General features: G+C 41.3%; 1 protein-coding gene across 4 annotated transcripts in view; it reads left to right on the plus strand.

The window, feature by feature from the left end:
- The first annotated feature begins 551 nt into the window (after positions 1-551).
- CDON (cell adhesion associated, oncogene regulated) overlaps positions 552-12,130 on the plus strand; it is a 103,642-nt gene continuing 92,063 nt past the window's right edge. For 3 of the 4 annotated variants that reach the window (XM_017523624.1, XM_017523614.2, XM_037736303.1), the window contains exon 1: positions 552-785. The gene's annotated coding sequence lies outside the window, so the exon portion shown is untranslated. Of the gene's footprint in view, positions 786-3,904; positions 4,132-12,130 lie in introns of those variants that run through there. The other variant, XM_017523616.2, reaches the window with a different exon arrangement.

Consider the following 12,130-nt stretch of genomic DNA (forward strand, 5'->3'; position numbering starts at 1 on the left):
CGGGGCCGGAGCGGGACTAGGGCGGGGCACCGGAGACGGAGTCGACCACTTGGGGACCTGCCAGAAGAGCCGCCTCTCCAGGCGAAGGAAAGATGAGGGGAGCGTGAGTTCAGGCATAATGGGAATCTCCGTGACTTGCTGAGGCAACTCATCCTCACTGGTCCTCCATCCACGAAAAGCCTCTTCTATGCTCTCCTGGGATACCTCTTGCAGAGTGGGAAGATCAATGACGGGGAGAGGGTCCTGCACAGAGCGTGCCCCCCTCCGCGCTTGGTACGGCCCGTGCCCCCGCCGCTGATCTGGCAGGCTGCGCGCGCACCCTCCGGCGGGGCGCGGGCCAGCGGGGCGCCGCGGCTTCTAGGGCCCGCCTCCGTCTGTCTCTCCCGGGTCCCTCCTCCCGCTGCTCGCGTGCTCCGGGCCGGCTCAGCGCCCGCCGAGTTACGCGCCCGCGCGCCTCGGCGGGGAGGAGCGCGGCCGCGGGGGCGCGCCCCGGTGACTCCGCCCCCCCCCGCTTCCCTCCCCTGAGCCCGGGAGCCCGGCTCGTGCGGCTAGGTGCGAGGAGACCCGGGACTCCGCGCCCGCCCGCCCTGCCCAGCGCCCCCGCCCCGGCGTGCGAGGCGCCGCGCCCTCTTCTGCTCTGCGCGGTGCATGGAGGGGCCCGTTCGGATCGCAGCCGCCGCCACCGTAGCCGCTGCCGCGCGCGCGCGGGGTGATGACCTGGGGGTGGCTTTCCGAGCCGGCTGCCGCGCAGGAGATTTTGGAGGCTTAGCCAGCCCCGCGGAGAGGTGCGGGGGTGGGGGTCTCGCCGCAGGGTCGGAGGGAGGGGGCGGCGCGCGGGCACAGGGCTTGGGGGCCTTGGTTTGGGGGCTGAAGGTCCCCGGGGCGGGCGGGCCGGCGTGCCCCGGAGGGCGTGGGGGTCCAGGGCTGCGTGCGAGGTCTGGATGCTGATGCAAGCCCGGCTGGGAGCCCCGGCGTCCCGGGTCCTCGAGGGCTCGGAGCCACCTCGCGGGAGGACGCGGGGTGAGGTGTCAGTGACACGACGAAACCTCTTCTAGGCGATGGTCCACGGGGGCAGGTGAGGTGTCGCAGCGCGGGGAGCTAGGGCGCCCGAGCGTTTTCCCAAGGGAGCCGGGTGTCTGGCCTCTCTCAACCTGCATCCCCGCAGAGCGCCCGCGAGAGACAATGATTTATGTGTAGGGAGAAGCAAGAGAAATTTCCTACACAATGTATCTTTCTCTGCCTTCACAAGACTCTGACTTCCCAGCGCCAGGGAGTGTATTTTTCCTTCTCCCCTGTAAAGCTTTCTGTGGATTGCATTATCACTTGGTAAATACATTACAGCTCGCAGCTTCCAGACCTTTGTTGCTTTCTCTCCGCATCTAGGAATTTCAGCAATAAATCACTGAGGGGGATAGATAGACTCTCTTGCCCTTCCCTTTATTGTTCTCCCTAACCCCACCAAATCAGGTGGAAGGGTCTCCAAAAGAAGCTGTTTCCAGAATGCCTGCCCTTCCTCATCAGGACGACAGAGGGTGGCAGGTGCTTTAAGGGCAGACTGCTTTCCAATGGGAATCTAGAACTTAGGGAACCTCATCAACAGAAAGTCAGCCTTTGTGTCCCCAAACCAGACACCTTGAAAAACAGGAGGTTGGACTAAAAGCTCACGTGAGATTTATTTTCAGGCCTATGCCAGTAAAAATGAAAGAGGCCAAGTCAGTGCATTCTGATTCCTTTCAGCGCTGATAACATAACGCTCACATTCCCAACTGACACTTGGCATACCTAGTGGACAGTATCTCCAAGGAGAGGAAGGTGGGGAGGGTGTTAGAAAATGAAATGAATTTATTGTCAGCATAATTCTAAACATTCTATGACATTTTATAGTTCTTCCCCACGCTCAGTCTATTTTTAGCTGAAAATTTGGGGATAATTCAACTTTTAGGATAAGATGAAAGAAAACCTTCAAAAAAATTTCTGGAAATTTTAAATTAGTGCCTAAGTAGAAAGCATTCTTCGGAACCCAAGAAGCACCAAATACTGCAGTCTCTGTTATGCACATGTTGAAATGAACTGCCTCATACTTGAAGTTACATGAGAAGGATGGAGAAAACCTGTTTCGTTTTGTAAAGACGTGCCCTGGATGTGTGTTTGGCAGTGTGTAGAACAGAAACATTTATATTTCTATTAAGAAACACACAAATGTATATTGTTTAACTTTCATGCAAAAACTTCCCAGTGTTTGGGAAATCTGTCTTTGTTTGAATAGTTTAGTCAACCAGGAAAATCAGTTACTAGAGGTACTGTGCTGTTGTTTGTGTAATAACTCACTTGGGATGCTTTGATTGATTGCTATGGTTCTCATCAACCTCCTCTTCCGTGCAAAGTACTTAAACAGCTCTGACTCTCAAGCCTTCAAGTACAAAGAACCGTTAGGACTTGGAGCATACTGATCTAGCTTGTGTAGCTTGGCTTCTAAAGCTGTCTTACGCCTTACTTTCTTTGCAGGTGGTTTGACTTTGCAGGAAAGGAATTAAGTTCACTGTAAGATAGGACTTTCTTCCCCAGCTTGTCAAGGCAAATACAGATGAAGGTAGTAGGTAGGAATAGGAACTTCTGTCCTAAGGCTTTGCTCTAAAGAGGGCAGGTAAAATTTTGTTGACTGTTTCTTGTGGCTTCTTCTTCTTTTTCCACTTTGCCCATCTGCCTTCGTGACTTTGTAGACAATTTCATGTATGGTTTTGTCAAAATGTAAGTTGAAGTCACATTTTCCTTCTCTAGAAATTTTTTTTTTTTCATGAACATTTAGACTAAAAATTGGTGATTGTTTCTAAGTTAAGTGCTAGGGAAATGATTTGAGGAATTAAATATTAGTAAAATCAGGGAAGGGATAGAAAATAAATAATTAATTGAAAAATATGTTGCTTTAACGAGTAATGACATGAGCCAGCGCCTTGTGATCAGCTATGGTGTGAGGTAGAAGTATTAGTGAGACAACACAGTGGAGCTGTAGATGAGCTGCCTCTGTGGCAGCGCCCCTTTAAGTAAATGAACTTAATACAACTAATTAGATTAGAAACAGAATTTGGAATCTGGTTGCCAAATATGTTGCTTTGAAGGACTTGCTTTTTTATAGTATTTTTTTGATGGGGAATTTTTTTCAAGAAATTTTGTGAACTTGAATTCAAGGATGTTTTATTTTTACTTAAATTTAAAAATTTTTATATTTAAGAAAAAATGAATATGTATGTAAACATTCCATGTGATAAGTTTCTGTTGTGTGTTTGGCATTAATTCACTTTCAAGGGCACAGAGGGGAGGGTTTTACTTTTCTGTTAAAAATAAGGGATGGTGTATGGAATATTCTTAATGTCACTTGAAAAATATTGGATTACAATTAAATGAAAAACGGGTTTGTTGGGTTTTTTTTTTTTAATCCTTCAAGTTTTCTCTCATTGTTTGTGCTCTTTTGCCCATTGTCAGGCTTAAAACATACAGTATCATTGTCATCTGTCCCCTGAATAATGGTCCTGAGGTGATATTATTAATGTGCCTTTTTAAAATCAAGCTAATTATACTTGCCTAAAAGAGCCACATGTGTGTGATTCTAGCTGCCTAGTGCCTTTTGAGAGCCCTGGAGACAAGCTAGTGAATAGAGCTGAAAATTCATTCTGTATTTGATTAAATGGAACAGACTCGCTGCTCCTTACCCCAGCAGGGGCTATGAGATCTCTTGATCCCCGAAGCGGCTCCAAGACCCTGGGAATTCCATTAGCGAGCACCTGAGGAATTTCTGCCCTGCAGTGCCTTTTTTGTATGTGTGTATGTGTGTGTGTGCAGAGGGAGTGGAGCAGAGTGGGGATTGGGGGGATGCGAGGAGTGGGGGTTGAGGGGGCGGAGAGAAGGCTACATTGGAAGACTCCATATGTTGGCAGATCTGAAATCAAGGCATGACTTAACAGCTTATCTTGTAAGAGAAAAGCCCAACCCAAAGGCAGATTGCTAGTCGGGACTTTATTACAAGCAGGACTGCGGTGATGTGTTTTTAGCAGTGAAGTGAACTCCAGGGTAAGTACAGAAAGTGGCTTCTCTGCTTTCCCTCTGAAGCACAGGCATATACACGTTGCAGACTTGGTAAGTTTTCTTTGAATGATCTTTTGATAAATATGTAAAATTGTCTTACTGTTTGGTCTTGCCTGTAAAGGCTGATGTATCGTTTTAATAACTTTCAAACTGAGAGCAAAATCAGATTTCATGTGAAACAAATTGTTTTGCAGTGATGAAATGCTTGTTTGAGTAGATATAATTCAGTTTACTCTTTTGATATAATTTGATTTTTTCTGTTACATTATTATTATAGAATTCAAATTTAGGTTATAGCTTTTCTGTTGTCTTTTAAAAAAATTCTATCATTTCTAGTGTTTTTGAGGCATTACTTTGCAGACTTGCTAGCAGCGCCAAGTAAATGAAAATATATCTGGCAAAAACATTCTGCAAAATCTTTGGAGCAAAATTTTTGAGAAACATTAGTATGTCTTCCTTCCCAAGTCCCTCTTCCCTGCCTTAAATAGTGTCTGGGTACAAACTATTTTTTAGAATATTAGTCCAGTTTGTTTCTTGTGTACTTTTCAAGGAAGAGCAGTTCTGAATGGTGGATGGTGTAGTTAATTGGTTTTCATCTACCAAGAATGTGAATTCCAGTGCTCATAGTTTTCAGCTAATGCAGAATGCAGTAGCGTATTTGATGGTTCATTTGATATATTTTGTTTCCAAGTAAAATCATGTTGTAAATAGTGCACAGCCTCTTCCATCCTACTTCCATGTAGCCTTCTACCAAATTCTCCTCACAATGCAGTGTATTTAGAAAATAAAGAAGCCTTTTTGAAGATATGTTTAGCTTTTCTCCACCTTAATCCTGGGCATTTTTCCTTATAGTATGGCCAAATTGAAAGGACTCTTGAATGAATTGGAGTAAACACTGCAGTTTGTGCCTCTCTGCATTCACAGCTGTTTAGTCGCTTTGCTGTGCGGTATATTTTGATGACCAGAGAGAATAAAAAAACTAGCCCAAAGAACATTTTGTTCTGCTGTTTATCTGTTGGAATGTGAGTAGGGACTCCAATGCTTAAGAGCCACTGATGTGCCTTTAATCTTACTTGAGAAAAAAATATATGGGCTATGTTACTGAACTTAGGTTACATATTTTGTTTATGTTTTATTACTAGGAACTGTGAGGCTGATTTTATTTTTATATTACCGTAATACAAACAGAATTCAGAAGCTGACATGGAGCTTGCTTTTCAGCTATTCTTGTTCTAGACCAGCTCACCTCTGTTATTTATGTGAGCCTGGGTAGTGATCTTGACCTAAGCCTTGGGGGTCTTTATCTGTAAAATGGGGATAATAACAGCAATTATGTCTTACCAGTGTTGTGGGATTAAATGAGATAATGAAAGTCAAGCACTTGGCATATAGTAAAACCTCCATAAATGTTAGCTGCTGTTATTTTTATTAACTCTTCCTGTACATTTAAGTGTATTACTTTGATCCAGAAGTGATCTCTTTGAAGTACTAAATAATGAGGAACTCTCAGAAGTTAGTAATTGTGTGGACACATGGAACTACTGTAGTCTTAGAACACTACAGTTTTCTTAAATTAGCAGTTGAAACTTAGAAGGCACTTGGACATCATGTGTTATCCCCCCCATCCTCCGTTGAGGGGTAACATAGTAATATACACAAGTGTACAGCTAATGTATACTAAGTGAACAGCTAGATGAATTGTTACATATGCACAGATCTGTGGTAACTAGTACCCAGACTGAGACACAGAACATTTCCTTAGCCTTAGAAGGCTCGCTGGTGCCCATCCCAGGCAGCCCTCCCTCTTGCTGGCAGGCAACAGCTATTCTGACGAGTCAGAATAGATGAGTTTTGCCTGTTCTTGAACCGTATGAAAATGGACTCCTACAGTATGTAGTCTTATGTCTGCAGTTCGTGCCTCTCTGCATTCACAGCTGTTTAGTCGCTTTGCTTTGCAGTGTATTTTGATGGCCAGAGAGAATAAAAGACTAGCCCAAATAACATTTTGCTTTGCTGTATATCGGTTGGAATGTGAGTAGGGACTTCCTACTCACATTGAGTTTTTTGCACTGTTCAATGATAAGCATCATAATAGACATAAGCCTGTGAGATTTATTCATGTTATTGAATAACATTTATTCATGTATACAGTAGTCATTCATGCTTTTTAAATTGTTGTAGAGTCTTTTGTGCAGTTTGAAATTTATAGTAGTTCATTTTATTGGCACAATGATACACAGTCATTGGGGGAAGAAGGAAATAACACTTCTTCCTACATTACTAGAAAATCAGATCCCAATGGCTGTCTTAGGAAAACTTAACCATGACCTCATTTTTATTCACAGAACGGGGTTTATTCATTACTTGAAGGTATAATTACCTTCAGTTACAATTCCATAAACTAAATACTTTGAAAACTGTATTCATCTTTATGTGTGTGTTTTTCGGAGGGAGCCTCAAAATAGGTGAAAAGGACCATCTAAGGTAGCTTATATCCTTCATTCTTAGGATTAAATGCCATAATCCAACTTAAGGTTGTATAGAAGTGACCACCAGCCCAGCATTAGTGTAATGTTCTTTGAGTTTAAAATGAAACAGTGCAATGCTTTTCTGAAGGAAAAAAGAGTCCACCATAAAAGGAAGAAAGTGGAGCTAGGATGCTTTACTGCAGGAGGATTTTGAAGACCAGGACCAAGCACTCATATCAGGAAGAACAGTTTTGGCCACTAACCTAATAACGGTTGCAGTCAGGTTATGCCTATACATTCAGAATTTCTGTTTGTATTGTTGAAATTCTCTGATATGCTAAATACAATTTATTTCACAAACAGACAAGATGATTCAGTAGATGAATGAGAAGAATTTGTTTTTAATTTTGGAAGGGACTTTGGTTGCGGTTAATAGCTTGTATTTCTGTTATTGGAAATGTTGATTAAGGATTTTCTGGGTGTTCTGCTGGAACACTAGCCATTTTCCTCTCAGGAGACATTGTATTTTTCAACATTTATAATTTTATTAAACCTGATGATTCATAGCTCTTGACACAAGATCATTCTTCACATACAGCCATTTTCAGGGATGGGTTCCTCTGGACTGGAGAGAGGCAAATTATCCCCTTTCCTTCCTAAATCAGACCACCAGTGGTCAGGATTTCTTGAGGGTTGGGAGTGTTGAAATAGTGATACATGATTCATCCTTTGATCTATAGGGGCGCTCAAAGATGCAGATTATGTTTCAGAAGAAAGAAGAACTATCTAGCAAATAGAGGTGCCTCATGCGAGACAGTGCTGTTTGGAAGAGGCATGGGCTCCTGATTCCTGGAAGTGTTTTAGTGTTATTTGCGAAGGCTAGTGTGGGAAGAATCTCTTCCTTGGGTGCGACATTGGACCAAATAACCTCTGAGGCCTTTGTACAACTGAGACTCTATTAAATAGGCTTTTATGGTGTGCCTAGCCTACATACCCACCACGTATGATTTTGGAGGTAGGAAATATGGTAAGTTCCAAACAGCCATTGGATAAATACATTTTTTAAACCAGCTCCAGTTTAAAGTTGGAGATTGCCTTGACTTGCTGGCTCTTTTCACTTTAAACGTAATCCTTAGTTTATCACTAACAAGTAAATATCAAATATTCTTTCCTCCTTACTTAAAATAGGGGCTTTTTCAATATTCTAAGTGTATTAGAAATGACACTACTTAAAAGTATAGCATATACTACCTTTTTATATAGGTACACAACTGAAGCAATTTGTTGGCCCAGTTATTTATTAATTCCTAAAACAAATTAGATGTAAACATTAATAAATGTCCCTCTTGTCTCGCCTTCACCGCAACTTTTCTAAACCTGAGTTACAAGAGAGATAAATAACTCATATGGGGGAGAAAGGCCAATATCAGTGACTTATACAAGTATCAAAAGCATGTTCAAGATATATTCTGGGATCCATTGATATTTAACCATGTAACCATGTACACATCTTGTGTCTGTAAATATAGTACTTTATGTTAATAATTGATATTTAAAATGATGGAAGGAACTGTAGAATCCTGAATCACCAAAATAGTATTTTCTGCATTTTATAAAACAGAAAAGTATATTGAGTTTTTACTGTTTTATATTTATATATGCCCATCAATACTAATTCCATTTTCCCTGTAACGTAGAAGTAGGCCTTCTTTATCTCTTCTCTGCCACCATTACCTTACCCCTCTATCCTCCTTCCCAAACTTTGTGAGAGGGACAGAGGGGAGATTCAGGATGTGAGATGGAAAAATACCTTGGCAACTCCTGCTTAAACTGCTACTAACTCATCCCCTTGTCTCCAGTCTTGGTTTGCCCCCTTTCCAAATAATTGATTTTTCTTACATTTTGCCTGAGTAATGATCTTTCTGAAATGTATCTGTGATCATGTGACTGCTTTCGTTAAAATCCTTTAAAGTCCCTGAATTGCTCACTTATCGAAGCCCAGGTCTTTAACTGGATATACAGGGTTATTTGCCTACTTGAAGCTTCTGCCATTCCAGCTACTTTGCTTTCCATGAATATGCCATGCTTTCTTGCAGGCTGGGAATGCATCTCTCCTGGCACTGATAATGGTATCATAATTACATACATGTTGGTCTCTCCCTTATTCCTTAAGGACAACGTGACATTCCCCTACGTACCATTGGCCCACCTACCCCTTTCTTTACACTCTGCTGAACAAGTACTAAACACGCAGATATCCTGGATGGCATTAATGTGCAATTGAATTTCTGGGTGAGGGGGTGTGCTCAACTGCATATTCTGATTCGGTAGGTATGGGGTGGGTCCCAAAATTCTCCCCTTCTAACAAGTTTCCAGATGATATTGATGAGCTGGGTGGAACACACTGAGTAGCAAGATGCTGAACCATCTTCTCTAGATCCATGAATGATCTCAACACACAGTTTTGCTCTTAAAAATCCAGTGACATCAATGACTCTCAAGTTCAGGGAGCGATACCACAGCCTTAAGTAATGAAGATGAACAAAAGTTTTAGATAAATTAAAAAGCAATTACATGTCGAAGATAGTAGGACATGTATTATCACACTATTACTGCACTACTTGTCAAATATTTGGAATATTTTAACAATTTTATATATTTAAAATGTATATAATTGTTCTGTGCAGCAGTATTCGGTGCCCAGAGAGCTGATGTCATGTTTTGTCTTTTTGTGTTTGACAGGGGTTCTCCTGGGTACATAGGCACTGCAAAATACATTCTGGATTATATCTCATGCCAGGGAAATTTCTGACAGTTACTGGCTTTTTATAGTATCAGAATTAAAGTAATTAGAATTCTTAATTTTACTATAGTTTGATATCTGTTCAGTAATTGTACACACTGCCTGGTTAGAGGTAAAATTGGCAAGGGGAACAAATGTTTAATGGATAAAATACTGCTTTTATCAGGCCGTGAAATTATTATAGTGACATCAGAACTTGGCAGTCTCTCATTCCAATAAAAAGAAAAATAGCATCGCAAGCTGGGGATAAGACATTTTTCTTGCCCATTTAATTTGGCTTCTTTTCATGGGTTTGGCCTTAGGGTGTGTATATAACAAAACAACAATGCAGTGCATAACAGGCAGTAAGAATTAGGGAGTGAGCATGGTTTCAGCTGGAATGGACATAGTGTTTATCACTAACCTCTTTTCGGTCATTCTAACTGACTATGAGAGTATGAGAGTGGGTATGGGGAATCCTAATTTACAAAATGGGGTTACACCTAACAATTTGGCTTGATATTACATAGCTTGCAACGTATTGAAACCATCTGCTGACTGGCTCATAAAATGATCATGTGGCTGAATGTCTGAATGGGATTATGTACGTGACAGTAGTTTTGCAGGAAAGGTGCTATTTATCCCTCTGTGTAAAAACACCAGTAAAATAGCATCAGATTACCAATCAGACTAGTTTGATCTGATTTAGTATTTCCTCCTTCCCATTTCATCCTATGCACTCTTATGTGAAATTAGATTTCTAGGTGTGACCATAACTCATTATCAGGATTTCCGTTTGGTGTCCTAGTATCTGAGCAGTAGTTCCAGTAAACCTTGGGACTACTAAATCTGGAGGAGGTATGTTTATAGTTCTTAACAGATTGTTAAAGTCCTGCATAGAGCCTCATTGGAGTCTTAACTGCTGTGTCGTACCCATGATTTACCTCCTGGGTGCATCTTACTGCGTGATCACCTTTTTAAATTAGGTCATTTTATTGTTTCTTCCATTAAATCTTGGATGTTCATCCAAAAGGAAATGGCAGGTTTTCTTCTACAGTAATAAGAATTTTAGTGAGGTTCTGCTGAGTTGTTTCTGGTGGGTGACAGTGTATTTTAAGCCTAATTGTAAATACAGTCAACCCTCAATATTCGTGGGGGATCTATTCCAGGACACGACACCCCCTTTTACCCCCAGATGCCAAAATCCCTAGATGCTGAAGTTCCCTGTATATGCTTATAAATTATGCACATCTTCATGTTTAAATCATCTCTAGATTACTTATAATACCTCACACAGTGTAAATGCTATGTAAATAGCTGTTATACTGTATATTTAATTTTTTTTTTTTTTTTTTTTTTATACAAAGTCTTGCTCTTTGCCCAGGCTGGAGTGCAGTGGTGCGATCTTGACTCACTGCACCTCTGCCACCTGGGTCCAAGCAATTCTTGTGCCTCAGCCTCCCAAGTAGCTGGGATTACAGGTGCCTGCCACCATGCCCGGCTAATTTTTGTATTTTTAGTAGTGATGAGCTTTTGCCATGTTGGCAAGGCTGGTCTCGAACTCCTGACCTCAAGTGATCCACCCACCTTGTCCTCTCAAATTGCTGGGATTACAGGCGTGAGCCATCGCACCCAGCCTGTATTATTTTTATTTTTATTTTCCAAATATTTTTGGTCTGTAGTTGGTTGAATCCATGGATGAGGAATTGTGTATACCAAGTGTTGACTGTGTATACCTCTACTTAACATATTTTCAAGTCATATTATAATTTGATTAGAATTGTTCTGGTCTCTAAATCAGTAGTTTGATTTCTATTTATTGAAAATTAAGCATACTTTCTTTTTTATATGGGTGTGAGTCCTTTTTAAGGTTACAACAAAAATAAATAGTTCAGATTTCTACCCCAAGTTCCCAATTCCAAGCTCTAGTCACCATGTTTTAATTATTTTATATTTTAGTTGAGTTTCCCTCTTAAAAGAAACTGCAGTAATTATGTTTTGAGTGTACATAGGTCTTTTGTATAATTTTCATAATACATTTAGAGCTGAAGTGTTTGTTGTTGTTGTGGTTTTAATCCCGTGGGTAACTAAAGCCAATTTTGAGTCATGAGATTGGCCATTAACTATGATCTCCTATTAGGGTAGCAAACACAATTGTCATTATTTGTTATTTCTTTTGTGTTTAAGGATGCATTTTAAAAGAGCTATTGTTGACTGGTCATGGTGGCTCACGCCTGTAATCCCAGCACTTTGGGAGGCCGAGGCTGGTGGATCACCTGAGGTCAGGAGTTCGAGATCAGCTTGGCCAACATTGTGAAATGCCTTCTCTACTAAAAATACAAAAAATTAGCTGGGCGTGGTGGCTGGGTGCCTGTAATCCCAGCTACTTGGGAGGCTGAGGCAGCGGTGGAGTTTGCAGTGAGCCAAGATTACACCATTGCACACTAGCGTAAGCAACAAGAGCCAGACTCCATCTCTAAAAAAAAAAAAAAAAGAAAAGAAAAACAAAAGCTATTGTTATACTGGTTAGGTCTTAAAATAATTTCGCATTTGTTATTATGACAGCAGTTGCAGTAGGTTTTCTACTTATACAATACAGCTTGTGCAGAGATTTAATATCAATATTTTGTGGTATCAGATAAACTTTAGCTCAGGGATTGGACTGCATGCATCTTAGTAATGCTAATAGGAGTCTTGTAGCTAACTCCCAAAGTGGGTTCTAAGTGTGAACCTTGGTAAATCCAGGCTAATGCATTCCACCCCGCTTGAAAATAATATCAAAATTATTTTAAAGAAAACA

This window comes from Cebus imitator, unplaced genomic scaffold (assembly GCF_001604975.1).
Source record: "Cebus imitator isolate Cc_AM_T3 unplaced genomic scaffold, Cebus_imitator-1.0 Scaffold0, whole genome shotgun sequence".
NCBI classification, from domain to species: Eukaryota; Metazoa; Chordata; class Mammalia; order Primates; family Cebidae; genus Cebus; species Cebus imitator.